Source organism: Anas platyrhynchos, chromosome 23 (assembly GCF_047663525.1).
Source record: "Anas platyrhynchos isolate ZD024472 breed Pekin duck chromosome 23, IASCAAS_PekinDuck_T2T, whole genome shotgun sequence".
Classification (NCBI taxonomy): domain Eukaryota; kingdom Metazoa; phylum Chordata; class Aves; order Anseriformes; family Anatidae; genus Anas; species Anas platyrhynchos.
This window is the reverse complement of record NC_092609.1, coordinates 1,121,632-1,139,541: the sequence shown is the minus strand read 5'-3', so window position 1 is coordinate 1,139,541 and position 17,910 is coordinate 1,121,632. Positions and strand designations below refer to the sequence as shown.

The 17,910-nt window shown below is 40.0% G+C and overlaps 1 long non-coding RNA gene across 1 annotated transcript; it reads left to right on the top strand.

Moving 5' to 3' along the window:
• LOC119713571 (uncharacterized) lies at nucleotides 1-17,910 on the top strand. Its single transcript, XR_005260777.2, has 3 exons — nucleotides 1-420; nucleotides 5,364-5,509; nucleotides 17,656-17,910. It is a non-coding gene; the product is annotated as an uncharacterized lncRNA (long non-coding RNA).

Below are 17,910 nucleotides of genomic sequence, written 5' to 3'. Positions count from 1 at the left end.
CAGACTACAAGCTATTAGCTGCTTTTGTGACCTTGTTTTGGCACTAACAAAGCTGCTAGATTATTCATAAGCAAGAAGATCAGATGAGTTGTGTGAATTCTAACAGCTGATCTGAAAATGCTACAGCTTTTTAAGCTCTGTAAGGATGGGAGGGTTATCTTAAGAGGCCTGTCAGTGTAGATTACTGTCTGTGTTACAGTGATGCTTGAATGCCTCTAACAAGGTATTCCTGTGCTGAGCTGAGTGAGACACCCTCCACGTATTGCAGATCTTGCCATGCAAACAGTCGAGATAACTTCTTACCCTATCTTGGAGGTGAGGGGAGCTGCAGAGGCACTAAGTCTGGAGAGGCTTTACAGCCAGCTGGGTAACGCTTGCCTTCCAGTGACAGCGTGGCCAGCTGCCAATTTATTTATCCAGGTCTGTATAACGGGTTGCAGTCTGCAGAGAGCTGTGTGCCACTGGTGCAAAAGGGAGCACAAGGACAGCCACTAATGAGCGTGGGTTGAGGTTGTCTGTGCCGCGGTGTCATTAGAGCAGCACGTGTGTGTAACTCCAGTGACTTGCCTGAGGTTACACAAAGTCTGTGCAAGAGCTGATCTCTCAGGTGGAGATTTTTCTGCACAAGATGTTGGATTCTCCCAGTTGTTTCTCTGTGCAACTCAGTGCCCTGAACCCTTCCATGAGCTCTGCTGAACTCAGTCACCTTTGAACAGTATTATCAGAGGGTTCGTGGTTGTATTTAACAGTGCAAAAATCATTCAACTGACATTAAAAGAAATCCATACTTTTCTAGGAAGTTAAGGCTAAAATCTGGCTTTTGAGAAGTATTACCAATCTTTCCGAAAGATTTTGGTCATGTTATCTTCAGACTTAGCATAAGGACAGTGCTGTCACTCTACAGGATGAAAGTGCAGTTTCTGTGCTGTGACACAAACCTGCAGCAGCTTCCCAGGACGTTTTGGTTTGACAGAGTACAGACATGTCTATGCTGTATCCTCAGGAATGTTTTCCCATTCACTTGCTTTCCAAAGACTTGATGCAGTTACTGTACAGCCTTGTTTAGCAATTAAGATGCTCTCCTGCATACTTTACATCATGAATATCATTGATAATTGTGCAATACAGTAATTGAAGATAGCAATGATTAATTCCTGCGATAAAACTTGTCCTTGGAACAATTGATTTTACTGCCAGAAATGTACAAGCATCCTGATGGAAATACTCTCACATAATTATTGTTATTAGTTTAAGCTTGTTGGAGGAGGGAGAAATGAAAAAATCAATTACTTTGGATTTGTCATCACTAATCTGTTATGATCACTTTAATACAGCAGTGTTATAACTCAAGGCATGGCTTTCCTAATTCATGAGCTATTAGAAAAGTTTACAGAAATTGTAAGAACTGAAAAAAAAAAAAGAAAAAGAAAAGAAAAAGATATCACAAGAATTTTTTACAGCTGTTAAGTTGTAGGACACTTCCTTTTCTAATGCCCCTGTCTTATTAAAAAAGCAATGATGGTGAGGGGGGTGGGGAGGGAGAGGGAGGAGGTATCAGCAGACTGGTGGTTTGAGTTCTAGGTTTGTCCCTAGCTGAGCTCACACAATTGCTGTGCATGAACCAGCCTAAAGCTACTTGCTGGAGGGAATATTTGGAGCATATTTTTGGACAGCTCTTAAACTTGGGTCTGATTTTTTTAACGGGATGGTAAAGAGCACTGAAATTATTATTTACTGGTCAACAGTTCTGCAAAACCTGGCTCCTGCAGCTGCAGGAGTTAAACCTATTTTGAGAGTTCATATTCACTCCACAGGAATGGAATGACTCCTGGTATGTATTAGTGAAACTTGAAGGAAATTGATTACAAATCCAACAGAAGAACGCTGCTCATCTTTGAAGCATCTCATGTTCTTATTTTCTTCTCTTAAGCAAGTTTAGAGACCATGAGAGCACAGAATGTTCCTGCTCGCTTGCAGGCTTGGTGGGACAAGCTGATCAGCCAAGTTCTCCTGTGAATTTTTATGGCAGCTAAACTGACTTTGCAATTTAGAAAACTTATTTCTGTAGCTTTACATAGATTTCTGTTGCAAATAGGAAATCTATTCCACTTTTTTGACTTATACTCATCAAATATCTGTCAGGTCCATCTTATTGTACTCAAGCTGAATGAACAAAAATTAAATGTAATAGCCACTCCATTACATTCTCCTGCCTAATGTCATCAACTTCTCTTGGTTCTTTTAGTTGAACTTTTGTACTAGTGGATTTGTTAAAATAAGAACCTCGTAAGAGTGCATCTCTGGCTGCTCTTAGGATGCTGACAGTTTGGCAACAAAGGCAGTGCTGCTTCTATGCACTACTAAGCGAGAGAGTCCTGACACTATTCATTTCCCCTCCTTTGTGCCCACCTTAACTCTTGTTTGTTTTGGCAGCAGTGCAAGGGGGAGGTTGGTTGTACCAAATTAAAAAGACTGATGTATGCAAAGCAGAGCAAGTGGTTCTGATGTGTCGGTACTGGATCATCACAGGATGGGTGTCAAGGGGCTAGAGGGCATCACAGAGTTGTCTTTCATACAATACCATTAGTAGTTTGAATATTCTTAAGTTGATATGTTACCCTTACTTCCCATACCTTGGCAATTGTATGACTTCTGTGTATCTTCTGTTTGGCAAGTGAGGGCAATAAGCAGTTCATTTGATTTAGCTAATGCTCTAAAATTTCTATAGTTAAAGCCATTTACAAAGAAGCTGTCGCCCCCCCATCCATAAGGGTGGGAGAGTAGCTTGGGTCCGCGGTGTAATCAGGGAAACAGGCTGTAACAAGCAAAGCTCTAGCAGTGCATGGGCTCCAGATTGTAGCAAGTAGTGGTTGCACGCTGCTGGAGCAGGTATTAAGCTGATAAATCATCAGTGCATATTCTGTGAGGAGGCTTTTAAAAGAATTATCAGTAGCAGGAAGCAGACTGGTAGAAAAAAGGAATTTTCTCTCTAATGGCTGCTGGAGGAGGTATTTACTAGGAGCTGTAATCAGAGCTGGGTAGGCTATAGCACAGGAGTGCCTTTGTGAGGCGGGTGGTGTGTTGCAGCATAGGATGGATTACAGCTGAAATAGACCTGCAAAATGATTCATTTTTTTTTTTGTTTAGGTAGTGTAGTATAGAAACTATCTCAGAGTTCTGCACTTATGAAACAAAACAACTTACCAGAGACTGAAACCAAAGAGGGTTTTTCCCGTTGCATTCCCTACAGAAAACTTGTGTGTGTACGGGGGTGGTGAGCTGGGTCTCAGGATGGGCAGAGCTCTAGATGCCTTTTTGGGCAGCTCAGTGCCTGATCTGCTGACCAGACTGCAAATGTGCTCAGGTCTGACCCAATGGTTAGATAGTCTCTATTGTTTGTGCTGATACTGAAGTTCTTCTGAATCACCCCCGAAATACAGGAGGGCAGGTAGCTAGGGTCTGTGAAGTGACTGAGTGCGCTAGTGATCTGGACTATTCCACTTCCAACCCTTATTCTAAGGGTTTAAAAAGTACATTCTGAGTCCACAGAGAGGAATTGCTGTATGTATCTGTTCTTATATGAGTTAAATATGTTAGTATTACTGCACATCAAAGACCTTTGTGTATTTGTACGTGTACCTGAGGCCAGTACTATAGTTTTGTATTGTTAGAAATCCTTTTAGCTACAAGAACATTAAGCTGAAACCAATTATTTACAGAGTTGGTGAAATGAGCCCTCTGTCTACTTTGTAATAAGAGCCTACAAGGTGTTAGTGTTGTTATTGGCCCTGTCAGAACTCCTTTCCAGAATGTAAATCTATGGCTGACTTTTACAGTGCTGGCCAAGGAGGTTCTGTGGCTAATCAATATTTTGTGGGCAGTGAGCCAATGTTAAGGCCAAAGTGTTGAGTAATGAGAAAAGCAAAGAATACACGAACTTGATGCTTTGAAGTTCCATTGTCAGTGTAAAGATTTAGGATATTGCATCTGACCTGCAAATATTTCTCAGAAACCTACAGCATTAATGTTTGGACAATCCTGCTGAAAATCATGGGTAAGAACATGATAAAAGAAGTCTTTGAGCACTGAAATGAGATGCTCAAGTATTGTTAATTTTAGTGACTGGGGATGATGTGAACATCACGGATGTTACAAATGGCAAGTTACCGGACAGTGGATTTTTGTGGAGATTACACTCAGGTGGCCCCAGCAAGACTGGGAGGTCACTTCATTCATTCTTAAGTGTACTTAACAGTAAGCCCTGGCTAGGACCATCAGCCATAAAGGTAACAAACTGCCCTCCTCTGGGGGACAGGGATACAATTCTAATGGTCAGGGGGGGTCTCTGGCTGCTGTGTGTCCTCTCCTAGTTATCTTCCTGAATTCTGAGAGCTTTGTGACAAAGCTGTGCAACCCGGTGCTCATCAAAAGAATCGAAATGCCAAATATGTCAACCTGCACTGAAGCATCTACTTCAAAATTAGTCTCCAGATTATCTGATTCATCATGTTATGCCTCTTAATAGAGATTAACTGATTGTTTCTGCTTTGTAGTATATTTATGTGTCATTATCGTAGTTATTCATTTCAGGGTGCTATTGCACTCTTTTGTTGCTGATGTTTTCATGGGCGTACTACATCACCACATACATGGTCACCCTAACAAGTCTGTGCTCAGCTGCATGTCATCCTAATATCTTGCTTGCTGAACCTGCAGTGACTGTATGAATATGCTGCCCTGAATGATGGATTTATATTATGATAATGTGCAAAACTTAAATGCTCTCACTAGGGCTTAATGAATGCATCCCAGTTAAAAATAATTAATTCTGCTCTCAGGGATTGATTTGGACCACAGGATCAGTAGCGTAGCTAAGGCTTCTACCCTTAGCCCTGAAAACAATTTTCCCAGCAATGAAGATTAATCCTTTTTTATTGTGTTGATGAAATAACAACACGATCATAAAGCATAAGAGAACAAGGGGAAGTTGACAAAGTATATCTTTGATTAATTGCCGTAATAGATTGCAGGTTGCTGACTGAGGAAATTTTTTCAATACTCATTTTTCAGTGTTTAAAACCTTAATGTGAAAGGGGAAGACAAAGAAGAAACAGCTAGCTAAATGCCATGAACAATTTTATGCATGTGAGCCACCTAGCAGAGCAGCCTGAAGGACAGCTGCTGTTACCTTGAGTGGGAACTCTGAGACAGCAGGACAGAAGGACAGTGCAATGGTTAATGTGATTAAGTGGGGCTTTGGACCTAGCTGCGGTCCCTACCTGCCACCTGGGTATCTGTAGCTTCATCTAAATTATGCTAGCTAAGTGCTAGAGCTTGTACTGAAATAGTAACTTTCTTTGTAGCGTGTATGTGGTGCTTATCTTCAGTTTGGGATGAGGTCCTGGTACCCTGAGGAGCTCACCTATGTTAAAGATGACCATGTGCTGCAGGACTTTGGGACTGAATTTCTCAGCTCCGCAGTGTCACGACAGAACACGTCAGCACCAAGGTAAGAGACTTCTCTACATGTTGAAAGTAGCATTGTTTTGTGCAAAAAGCTTGTTGCAAAAAAATATAACCTGTATTTTTAACTTGTTATTTGGTCATCCACTGAAATTCCTTGGCATTTGAAAATCTGAGGAATTTGTAAACTATCAGCAGTCCACAGATGATGAAACTGAAGCATGGGAAAATGTAGAACTTGAACTTAAAGAATTCTAAGCACAGCTCCACAGTTTTCCAAAGCTTTTTCACTTCTGACTCCAGCAGGGGCTGTGACAGCTCAGAATCTAAGATCACACCTCGGAGTGCCACTTGTGAAAACATTAGCCAAAGTGACTTACTTAACTTATCAGAGAATCAGTGGTGCAGACAGGTCTAAACCCAGGGTATCATGACTCTTCCAATTAGTTTAGGTAATTAGGAGAAACAGTGATAGTCACTAATTAAGAGTGGGTTGTTGCTCAGTTAGATGGGCTTTGGTACATACGCTTCCAAAAGAATGGAGGACAGATCCCCAGGAGGGACGGTTACTCTGGTAAAGATTCCAGCAGCTGTTCCAAATGATGCACCATGGACCTGTAAATTTAGCAGATTTTGTTTTCTTTTCTCGTTTTGAAACTAACTGCTGTCACATTAGAATCAGCTCAACTATTTAAAATTTTCCCCAGAGAGGCTAGTAATTAAAGTACATTTTTCCCCTTCAGTTGCCAATCATGCAACTCTAAAGTGGGTCGTCACCTATCTTGTTAAACAAAAATCCTCATGTTCAATAAGCAATACAATTTCCCTCTAGGGAGGGGAAAAATCAAAATTAGGAGGAGATTGAGGTGCTAAAAAAAAATGCCTGTGCTTGGTTTATTGGACCCCCACCTCCTGGAGCAAGCAAGTCAGACATACCATGAAGTTAGGTGCTTTTTTACACATTGTGCTGCTTCCATGAGCTCAGTTCATCGTTTGCCTCTGCCTCCTACAGAATACAAGGAGATGCAACCTATTTTTGCCGGTGAGAATTTACTTCTTTCAGTTTATTTTTGCCTGGATGAAAAGCATACAGATAATATTGCATCTTAGCTAACCTGAGGTGCTTTGGAGCACTGCTGAAACTTGCCCTACAGACACCTTCTAGGTTCCCTGGGAATGCAATTGAGAATGGAAGAGCCTGCACTAATAACGAGCATAAAGTTGAGAGGAGTGTAAGCAGTGTCAGGGATTTATCCTGATACTGTGGCAGGGCTGGGTTCTCTGTCTGAGGAACAGCTGCCTCTCCTCGAGCAAAATAAGCCATGACTGGGAGATGTTTGCTTGCCCTTACTGGAGGGTGTACGTGGCTGCCCTCGCTCTGCACTCCCAGACAGGCACAGCAGTGGGGAAGCGATGCTGCGAGGCAGTGGTAGGAGCACAGAGGATGCTTTCACTGCCCATATGCGTTAGTTAGACAACTCATTCCTTCAGCTACCTGAGAAGCTGACTTTCCTGCAGCTATCTCCGTGACATAATGAGCTGCCTGTCTCCTGACACCCGGACCCTGGGAGAAAGGAGGCAGAGCACAACCTCTGCCAGGGCTGCTGCCCCAGCAGCTTGATTCGCAGCGAGGTGCTGCAGCCTGCAGTACCATCTGCTGGCTGACACCACCTCTGCTCCCGAGTTCCATCTTCGTCTCGGCAGAATTGTGTTCCCTGCTAAATTACCTTCAAACTACAGGAGAAAGCGCTATAGCTATGGAAAAATAAGCATTTTGACATGCTGCTTCTATTGCACGGTGGGACAGTTATTTCTTTAACAGACCTTAGATGGGTGCAAGCTATCAGGCACCGCAAACTTTCTCAATGGCAAGTTAGTGCTATGCAAATACAGCAACCTCATTTGGTAATAGCTTCATGGCCCATTATATTTAACTGATTTTTACTGTAATTGTTTGAAGAACTTAATGAATTGCACTTAACTATTTAATATTTATTCATGTAATAGCGAGCTGATAAATGGAATGAGGGACAAGGCACTGTTTGATTTGCCCTCTGTACAGTAAAACAGTCCTGTTCTAAAAGGGGCAGAGAACTCAGCACAGGACAAGGCATGTGTGCCTACTTTGATTCCTCTCAACCTCCTTTACCTGTCCTGAGAAGAGGTGGCTCTATTTTTGGAGCTTATATGGCCACTAGCAATGCCCAACAAAATGCAGAGGATAACAAACTCCATGTATAATAAGATAACTGGCTTTATGTACTATAGCTCTTCTTTCATGATCTTCAGCTGGATGAAATTAATCACCACTATTAGTGCTATTACAGCACTGCACACTTTCATACAACAGCTCTATAAACATTTAAGCTTCGCAAGCCCTGTTGGTGGAGCTCCATAACAACAAAAATGTCCGTGACTTTTGTGCCCACGGTAAATCTCATATGGATCCTATAGAGGAGTTGATGTACAATCATGTAGCAATTGTCTTGTCTGCTAGCATTAGATACGGAGCCACAATGAAGATGAGTTATCTGCCATGCAGACAAGGAGCTTCAAGCATGGCCCTTTAACATCGTGGTGTGCTGTCCTGTATGTGCAGCTCTCTGCATTTTAATATGCCAGGCAGTTGAACTTGCTTTTTTCCTATGCATGAGGCGCTGTGCACGTGGCAGTAACTGGGCACTCAGGGGGTCATAGGCTGAAACAGTGTCACCTCAGAAACAGGGCACAGAGCTGAGGCAACAGAATCAAGGTCATAAAACCTTGCTGCAGAGGTGGAAAACAAGACTCAGGACTCGTGTGTTATGTATGCTAATACCTGTAGTAGAGCTGAACTCTCATCGTAGAGAGATGCTGCTTATTGGAATGAGTGAACTCTGTCAAGGGGTTGTATAACTGATGCTAATGAGAATTGAGACAGCACAAGATAATATTCCCACATCGCAGCTCTCAAATAGGAGCCAAATCTGTTTTGTTGGCTGAGAGCTGAGAGAATTTCTGTTGTCAAGAAAAATGTCCTGGGGACTCCTCAGGCATAGCTCTGCTTTGTGCGAGCAGCACATTGCTGCAGTGTTGTCCTGACCAGGGTGTCGTCTTATGAATGAGCCATGAAAACTTCTCTTCACCTGTGAGGAATCATTCTTCCCATCCACTGTTGGTTCATGAAATAACTATACTTCTATCAAAAGTGGAAGTGAAACAAATGTAGTTCTTGATGCAAAATATTCATATAAACAAGGCCACGAAACAAGACCTTGTGAATTCTCCCTTCTGCATCAGAACGTCCAGATTTTGCATAACTTCATGTATAGCTCCACAAGAATTTCTGGTTTTATTTTTATATAAAGCACTGTGTACAACTTGCAAGTACTATCTTAGTATTTCTGTGGCACACTTTTAGACATTTTATCATTATTCTTCATTTAAAATGTCAGCCTTGTTCTGACAAATCTTCTGTGCTTGGTTTGAATAGCTTTACAGGTGTCAGGCCAGAGCTGTCAGAAATAGTGATAAAGACTGCACATTTTCTTTCCTAAGAGTAAGCATAAATTCCCGTGTAGGAAGACTGGATTGAACTCTTACTGCAAATTGCAGGTTTTCCTATACATCAGGATCTCTCCACAGTAAAATCTAGAGACTATTTTAGTTAAATCTGGAGTTTCATTTTTAGCAAAATAGTATTCTTCCTGTCTCAAATACATCTCGCCTGTTAAAGCTTTGACTTCCCATCTATTTTCTCTCCTGCTGGGCAGATACACATGTTTATAAGGGGTCATGACAGGAAAGTTCCTGTCTTGATTGCTGTGTTCCAGCCAGGTTCATGCACCATGCTTTGTCACCGTATTCTCTAGGCACAGGAGAAAGAAATGGTTAAGAACCAAATCTCGGTGGGGAAGGAGTTCTGGGTCATGGGATCTCAGTGCAGAAACATGGAATTTTCTTCCATTTCTACACCTTTCCAAGCTCAATGTGAGGGTAGGGAGTCTCAAGAAGAAATTCCCATGCTGCAGACTTCTGCCCAATTGTTTTTAATTTGGTAGTCCAGCTTCTCTCCAAGCATCAGGTACTAGCTGGAGTCAGCATAATGACTTGATGGGCTAATGAGCTGATATGATTTGCCAGACTACAGCATCCTTAAACTTTCTCCATTTGCACCTTGGCAATATTGCTTACATGTCAAAAAGATGGTTACAGCATGCGGGAAATTAGGGTTGAAAGTCTGCCACAAGACTAGGGAAAAATAACAGAGAAACATCACTTTTGAGATGAGTTTTGCTGTTGTCCACACAGGTAACTCCATGTCACTTTTACGTAAGGGTAAGGGTGTGATTTCTCTTCAGTCACAAGGAACTTCTTCCATCTGTTTCACTATATTCCTCTGGAAACCCCCTAACAGAGTAAGAAGCACATGCAGGGTTTCCAATTAAGAGCTATGAATAGTAACAGTGAGGATATGCGTTCTGAAATCCATCCATTAATCAAACACTTCAGTGTGCAGATGCAAGTAATGTTCCCCTAAAATTGTAGTAACTTTAAAAATTGTTTCAATGTAAAGTCTCTCTTCCCTTGTTCTCCCTGCTGAATTGCATTTATAACAGAAAAGCCAATCCAAACAGTAAGAGCTTACTAAGGAAAAACAAGTCAAAACAAAAAGGCAATTTAAATCTGTGCAATTTCCTCAATTTTTCTTGTATGTCCTGGTTGCTGGTCCTCAAGGGATAGCTGCACTTTCTGATCAGTACTAATACAAAATTCATATTTGTCTGGGCTATTATGTGCAAAGTAATAGGTAATCCCTCAGGTTAGAGTGAAAAGCAAGTCAAACATTGCAGGAGACCTTTCCATTTTGAAAGATTTTGGAAATAAGCACAACACAAACATATAAGGGGATCCAATTATATGTAAACAAACTGTTATTGCAGTCTCCTCCTTAGAAAACACAATTAGATTGCCAACAAGATTGCTTTTGGATTACTTGGATTAAGCATTGTATTCAGAGGCTTATGAAGTTCCTGGGATTTCATTTTTTTCTGAATCTTTAAGTTTTAAAGCTCAGTTATATAGGGCTTACAGGTTTCCATCATGTACTAAGGTGCATCTGCACAGTCCTCAAGTGCATCTATTCCTTTGAACAGATGTTGCCGTGGTAAAATGTGGTTCCTGGTGATAAGGAGATGGTTAATCCATATCTAACAAAAATATATGTATAATACTCAACTTGCTGAGTAACCTGAAGTTAATTAAAAGAACCTCATAGACATAAAGAAATACAGAATTAAGGCTTCACTTTCTGATAAAGTACTGAAATCACTTTAGCTCTGTCCTAGGGGGAGATCTGCCTTCTTTCTTTGCATGCAGAGTCTGTAGTTATAGAGTACAAGAATGAAAAAGTGATTCAGCTAGTCTTTCTCCATCACCAGTTACTAGAACCAAACAGTGAAAATGAAATTAAAATGTTCAAGAGAACTGTCACCTTCTGCAGGTTTTGAGATTCAAAGATTTTAAATAATACCTGATTTAATGTTTTATGAAAAGATTCCATTTAAGTTTCATTAAAACCCTGACTCCATTTCATCAGCCTTCTCACAATGATGTTTTCTCATCTTAACCTCCTTTTTAGTGTCAGGTGCTTCAGAGGGCAAGAAACTTTGAAGTGCCTTAAGTAAAATTCTTATGTAGTAGTCTTGTCTAAGATTGTCTTTGGTAATATTGCATTATATTTGTGCTCAAAATGATTTGTGGCTTCTACCCAATCTTCTCATTTTATACTATACTTAATTGTGACAGTAGTCACAAGATGCACTACATTCAAAATCCATCCTGAAGGTGCCATACAAACCGTTCCTTACATTTGGCTTTTTTTGTGGAAAAGTAAAAAGAGCAATGAAACTTTGACTTAGTTGTTAGTGTTTACATATTGTTCTTAAAGTTTCTCATCCGTGCTAAGTTTGTACAGGTCCTTTTTTTTTTTTTTTTTTTTTTTTTCTCTGGGGTAGCTGTGAAATTATTCCTAATTTATCAAGTGGTCACTAATTCAATGATGGTGAGAACTGGACCTTTGGATATTGCAAATGGGATTGGGAATTCTGGACTGGAGTGAACATGACAGTCAATTCAGCTATTCCAGAAGCTTGAATTGTGCTTGCTCTATCAATGTGTAAACCCAACTCTTCCAGGAATCTAAGCTGATAAATCAGACCTGCCTCTTGGTGGGGAAATGGCTTGTACTCTTAATCTCCAGACTAACTTCTCTTGGCCGTCTCTTTCCAAATGGCTCAAACAGACGGGTATTGAAAAGACAGAAATATGAAACAGGCACAAAATCACCAAGTATCCTACATCTGTGAAGTAAGGCAGTACAGTGAATATTCCACTTATTTTTCTCTTCATTAAATATCCTTTTCTGCTTGTTGTGGAGTCTTTCTCATAAAGGTAACTTAGTCTCTGGCTGTCAAATCTTGTCTAATTCTCCACTTCCTTGATTATCTCTTGCAAACATTGCTGGCTTGAAATATCAGGCAGCTTTGAACCGTGGTAAATAATTCATTTTTCTTATGAACTTTGAAAACTTGGTGCATCATTTTATTCCCCAAAGTGAATCTGCCTGGCACTGCTGTTTTCAGAACAAACCTCTGCTACAAAGGATAGATAGGAAATCAAGTCCTGAAGGAAGTGGTGAGGGATGCATGAATGAATTCTCCTGAGAAGGGCAGTTGGGTTGTTGCTTATCTGGTGAATTCCTTTCCAGATGAGAATTTCATGAAAGAATAATAACAAAGCCCCAAGTTCACAATTCCCATTTTTCTCATGGGGCTCTGGATCCTTTGGTTTACATAAAGAGACTGTTCACAAAGTGTGAATAATAGTGAAAATAAAACTTTAAGTGTTTTTATTTCCCTTCTGTTCCAGCTTTCTCATGGCTACAAAACAGTAAGTTCCTTCCTTGCTGTATTTTCTGCTTAACTGCCAGGCCTATTTAAGTGTCTTTTGTAGCAGTTTTCTAATTTCACTATTGGTTTAATGCCACCTCCCTTCTTTTTCCTAGTAATTGATTGTAAGAGAATGCAAGATCTGTGTATGTATTGTACTAGACCAATCTAACACTTATTTTGAAACCAAATAGGAAAGAGGATACGAATGTTTCTCACTGTGATGCAGCAAATGTCTGTAGTTCAACATAAGGTATAGGAACAGAAGGTCTTCAGGATTACTCTGACCTTCCATGGATTTTTCAGTACACTGAGGACTGCGACATAAGCATCAGTGCTAACAAATGATTGCCTGTTCTCTGGAGTAGGAATGAACTGGTATAAGATAATTGTGACCCATTTGGCCTGAACAAAAACTGGTGCTGCATCACTTATCCTTTGTGATCAGAAAGAATGAAGAAAAATTGACCATTGTTCCATTTCTTGTTCAATTTTTGGAAGTCAGTGATGTTACAGCCAGCAGACCTATTATTTTTCCCTTTTTCTTTTCAGGAGCTAAGACTTGGTTTCATTTAGGATATGTGAAAATAAAAAGATAAGTCTTGCTACATTTCTGGTGTAATTAACAAAGTTTAGGTTAAGCTTTTTGCCAACAAGTATAACAGTAACAGCAACCAAAAGGAAGATGTAATTGTGCCAACTAGAGAACCTTTCTTTTCTTACAAATTTTCTCTCCATAGTTTGGCTTCCTTGCAGAAGCTTCTATTTGTCGAATTGAATGGGGGAACCTGAATGATGAGTTCACATTCACAGATCAGTGGTGAATGATGCTGGAAAATTAGGTGGGAAGGATGACATTTTCTTACAGGGACAGTGAAAATGAGGGTTAATTTTAATTTCTAGAGCTTTCCTTTTTATTGTCTTAAGGAGTAGCATTTCCAGCACACATTGAAACCAAGAATAGAAGTGGGTGGTGTGGGGGTGAGAAATAATGTGGTGAATCAGAATTTGAATGCTATTAAAAATCTATTGATGGGTCTGATTAATTATTTCTATGGCTGATGGAATGCCAGACTCTATAAGATAGCTTAATTATTTTCTAGTTAGTGTTAATCTCAGTTAAAGAAAACTCTAAACTGGAGAAAAAAAGATGACAAGAAATGACTGTTATTCATGAGTCTCTTAATCTATAAAACATCTAAGATGTCATTGCATGTATCTTTGCTTTACTTGTATTTTATTTTTTTAATGATCAAAACACTTTGTTCTCAAGTTCTTGATGAATCATTGTGTGACAGTTCAGAAAAGATCTAAATAGATGATCGCTTTCATTAAGAAATGAAACTGATGTAGGTGCAAGCCTCTATACAAGTCATGGGTGCCTAGGCAGTTGATACTTTCTATGTATTTGCACAATACATCTGAGGAAAATTAAGTCATGTGAACCGAGAAAGACCTCTTCCTGAAGGATATTCACATGCTTAAGCCCTCAATTTGGAAGTGGAAATGCCTAATTACTTTTTGATGTAGAGCTTAAATGTCTAGCCTTAAGTCCCCTAAAAGAGTCGGTCGGTATCTTATGAATTGCACACAATATTTTTAAGGCTCTAAAGTTTGCCTTAGGTACTGGACCATTTCTGCTAGTGAAAAGATAACCTATAATCTATAGCATTTGCTTCCAAGTCTATTAAACAGGTTGTTGAGGTAGAACTTGATCTGATCAGAATTTTATGAATATGTGGTGGCAATAAAATAAAGCAAAATACCCAATTCAGCACATCTGCTGACTGCTCTGTATTGATCAGAGCATGGTAGTACAGTGAAAGAGAAATGTAAAGGAAGCTGGTTACTGTAGTGATATCTAGAGGAAACCGCTGTGCTGTAAAGTCATAAAAGCATGCCATGTAGAGAAACAGAGCTATCTGATTTGGGGGAAAAAAGCCTTTATGTAGAAAAACAGCATTAGGCTGAAACTTGTATTCCCTTTTGAGAAGTTAAGACAAAGGACGTGCTCCTACTGAAGCTTGCTGAGTAGCGTATAGACACCTGGCTTTGGGTATGCCTGTCAGGTGATGCTCTCCTGCAATTCATAACCTTCAGTTACTGAATAGACTTCAAACTACTTTCTTATTAACATTCACATATATTCATGTGATGCAAATGATCATCTTTGTTTTGGCGATCCTGTTCATAGGACAGGGACCATGTAGGCAGCACTATGGGATTCTCTGCGTCTGCTGACCCTTTTGTATGTTAAGGCTAAGTGGCATCAGAGTTCTTAATTGCTATAGAAATAAGAACTAGGATCTCTGCTAAAATAGAAAACACATAAGGACATGTCTGTATCTTTATTCTCACACAGAAAACTGGAATATATTGCATATATTAATGTAATGATTTCTTTAGAAATTCAGGAGGCAACAGGTAGTTCCCATCTTAATACATATACAGACAACTGGTTCTTAATGTGCTTTAGAAAGCTTCTGCTGCCATACCTCAGGAGAAGTTAGTAACTAATTCACTTGATATTTGGATTAAAAGAGCAAGCCAGCTTCCCTCCCTCAATCCTCGGTGTTGATTTACTGAGGCCTCAAAACTTCCTCTGTTATTTGGGGAATAAATTGTGTCTTGATATGTCAGGACACTACTGTGATAATCTCACTAATTGTAACCTGCATGTGATTTCATATATAATGGTTTATGCATATAGAAAGATATATTTGAATGTAGAATGATTCAGTAAATACTGTATATTTAGATCATGCTATACCAACTTTATCTGGCAATATTTCTGCTGAGTTCATTATGCCATAAGCCAGTGCCCCTTTAAAGTATGCTCAGACTGCTCTTGCAATACTACATTTTACCTCTGAGGCTGCATGCAGCATCTCTTTCATCTGCTCCTTGCAGTATGTACATACATCTTGTGCTGCTGGTTTCACGCAAAGGAGTCACTTGCATGCTGCCAGAACAGATGGCCATTCTGATTTCAGCTTCTGACTCAATTGCTCCATTTCCTAGCAAGCTGAGTGCCCGAGTCTTTGCATGTGTCCTGTGAAAGGAGGAAATGAACACTTCTGTTATAAATTTGTATCTGAATTTCTACCATTCCACTAAAGTTGGCATTTCCTAATTGTACCTGATAAAAGCAGATTTGGGAACGCCTTCCTTTACCAAAAGGACTCCTAAAATTCCCATGTGGTCAGCGCCCAAAGAAAAGAACTGGCTGTAGAGGTACCCACATCAGGGTTCTAACAAATAGATGCTGAATTCACTTGCAAACTGGCTGGAGGACAGAGAGCATTGCTGGCAGCCCTCTCTATTTTATTCTGCTGTGTCTCAGAATAACCGTGGAATATTGCTGGAGAGGGGGGAAAGCCTCTCTAGCTGTGCTGTTTAATACCTGGCATCACTGCAGTTATCTTAATAACATGAAAGCTTAGACTAGATGGTTCAGTTGGTCCTTCACATTGTAATGTTCCTCCATTGCTTTGTAAGCAATTTCATGCTGTAAGCTAACTGAAGCTGTCAGTTCCAATTTTGAACACTTTCTTGCTTTTACTGGAACCCTTTACAAGATTCTAGGGTACGTATTCTGGGGAGAAAAGGCCAATCTGCTAAAACACCACCTCAGTGAGAACAGCTGGTTTATAATCTTCTCTTTGGAGGAAAAATAAAATTAAGAGGTCTGTTTTTGAGCATTCATGGTAGATCTGTCGTCTGTTCCTCAGCCCAAATGACAAGTGAGTTATACAATGGGGCTTTGAAAAGTTCAAACCATATTGTATAGCAGATGCTCTGATACAATTATTCAGTAACTCCACACAGATTCCCCATTGTCATCTCCTTCCCTTGAGGCAATTTATGACCAGCTCTTTGCAGCATTACGTTATGACTACATTAATCCTAAAGATGCATTAACCTCACCTCTGGCTTTACAAATTTTTGTGAAGTTCACCTCTCTACTGCTCTTGCCACTTCCATGCACTGGGTTTGTTCAACACTGCATTTTGTTATAAGCGTCTAAGGTGCTCAGCCTGATACTTACACTTCTTTTCCCCCTTAACTCTGTTCTTCTGGTCTTTGTATGTTTAATTTATCCATAAATCCCACTGCAGTAGTGTCCTGAGAGGATAATGATAGTTATCCTTTCTGTCATGTCTCATTTCCTAGCCAGTCTTGCCTAAAATTAACATTGCTTGGCATCTCTCCATGTAGAAAATACCAGGTAATATCCACAGTCATTATTTCAAATATGTTCAATTACTGATACTTCGCTGAATGTGCACCTAGGAGTTTTCATCTTTTGTTTTGAAACTTCTGCTTATTTGCTTATCTCCAGTGATTCCCAATTTTCTGGTTCCTCTGTTATTTCGTTACAAATGTTGGGGTTGCAGTGACAGATCATCTTTCTTGAGTATGTTGAGATGTAAAACTGAAAAGAGTAGCCAAGCTAATGTTTTGGTTGCATAAATTTTGGTTGCAGAAGACTCCTATATAGTTAATGAAAACCTTCTCTGAACATGGCCTATGAATTAGAAAGGTCCCTTTGTAATACACAGTAAATGAAGATGCATCTCTTGAGTAATTTCTTGTATATTATGTTGGTTGTGACAGCACCAAGTGACCCAGGCATTAGCCAAAACCCAATATTGTAGCTGCCCAAGTTTTTCCAGGTTTTTCCTTGGGCAGCCTGATTAGCAGAGTTGTTAATGCGAACATCTTCTGTCTTAGCAAATGTTATATGCCGCTACACAGAACAAAGAGCTGCTCTTACTGTTACTAACCTTGCTGAATTGGGGGGACAGTGGGAGAACAAAGCAAACCATTTTCTGACAACTCTCTAAAAGCTGCTGTCAGACTAGATAGAGAAGAGATACTAACTAGGTAAATGTGAACATTGTTTTTAACCAGCAGAGAGCAAAGCTGTTGGGAAAAAAACACCTCTGTTCTCTAAATCGGAACTAAATTGCTGAAAAGTTGATAGTTGCTCATTTCTTAATTCTACATCTGCCAAATGGGGATAACACCTTTTTTTGTTTTGCCTGCAACAATTAAGTTCTGTGCCTCAAGGACTGTTTACAATGCTCTTGTGGCGTGTGTAGTACATGGGATATTGTTAGAGTTCTTTGAATCTTGCTGTAATAAATCAGGAGGCTTGCGGTGGATGGATATCCAAATGTTATCAAACTACAACATCTTGGCCAGAAAAAAAAAAGTGAACGAGAAAGTTTTGATTAATAATTGACCCATTTCCCTACAGGTACTGTGCAGCCTGACTCTCTGAACTGCATCACCCGTTTGTCACTGAATCCCTCTGTACCAACACTTAGAGCTGAAGTTTAACACGCTGACCTCCAGTTGATCTCAAGAATGATATTATCCTATCCATTTCCTAGAAAATTACAGTTCTTTGCAGAAATGCATTAAACTATCAGGTCTTGCTTATTAGGGATTTCTCATAGGGCTTTTAACTCCAAATGAGCTTTGAGACCAACTAAATCTCTGAAGCTGTAGT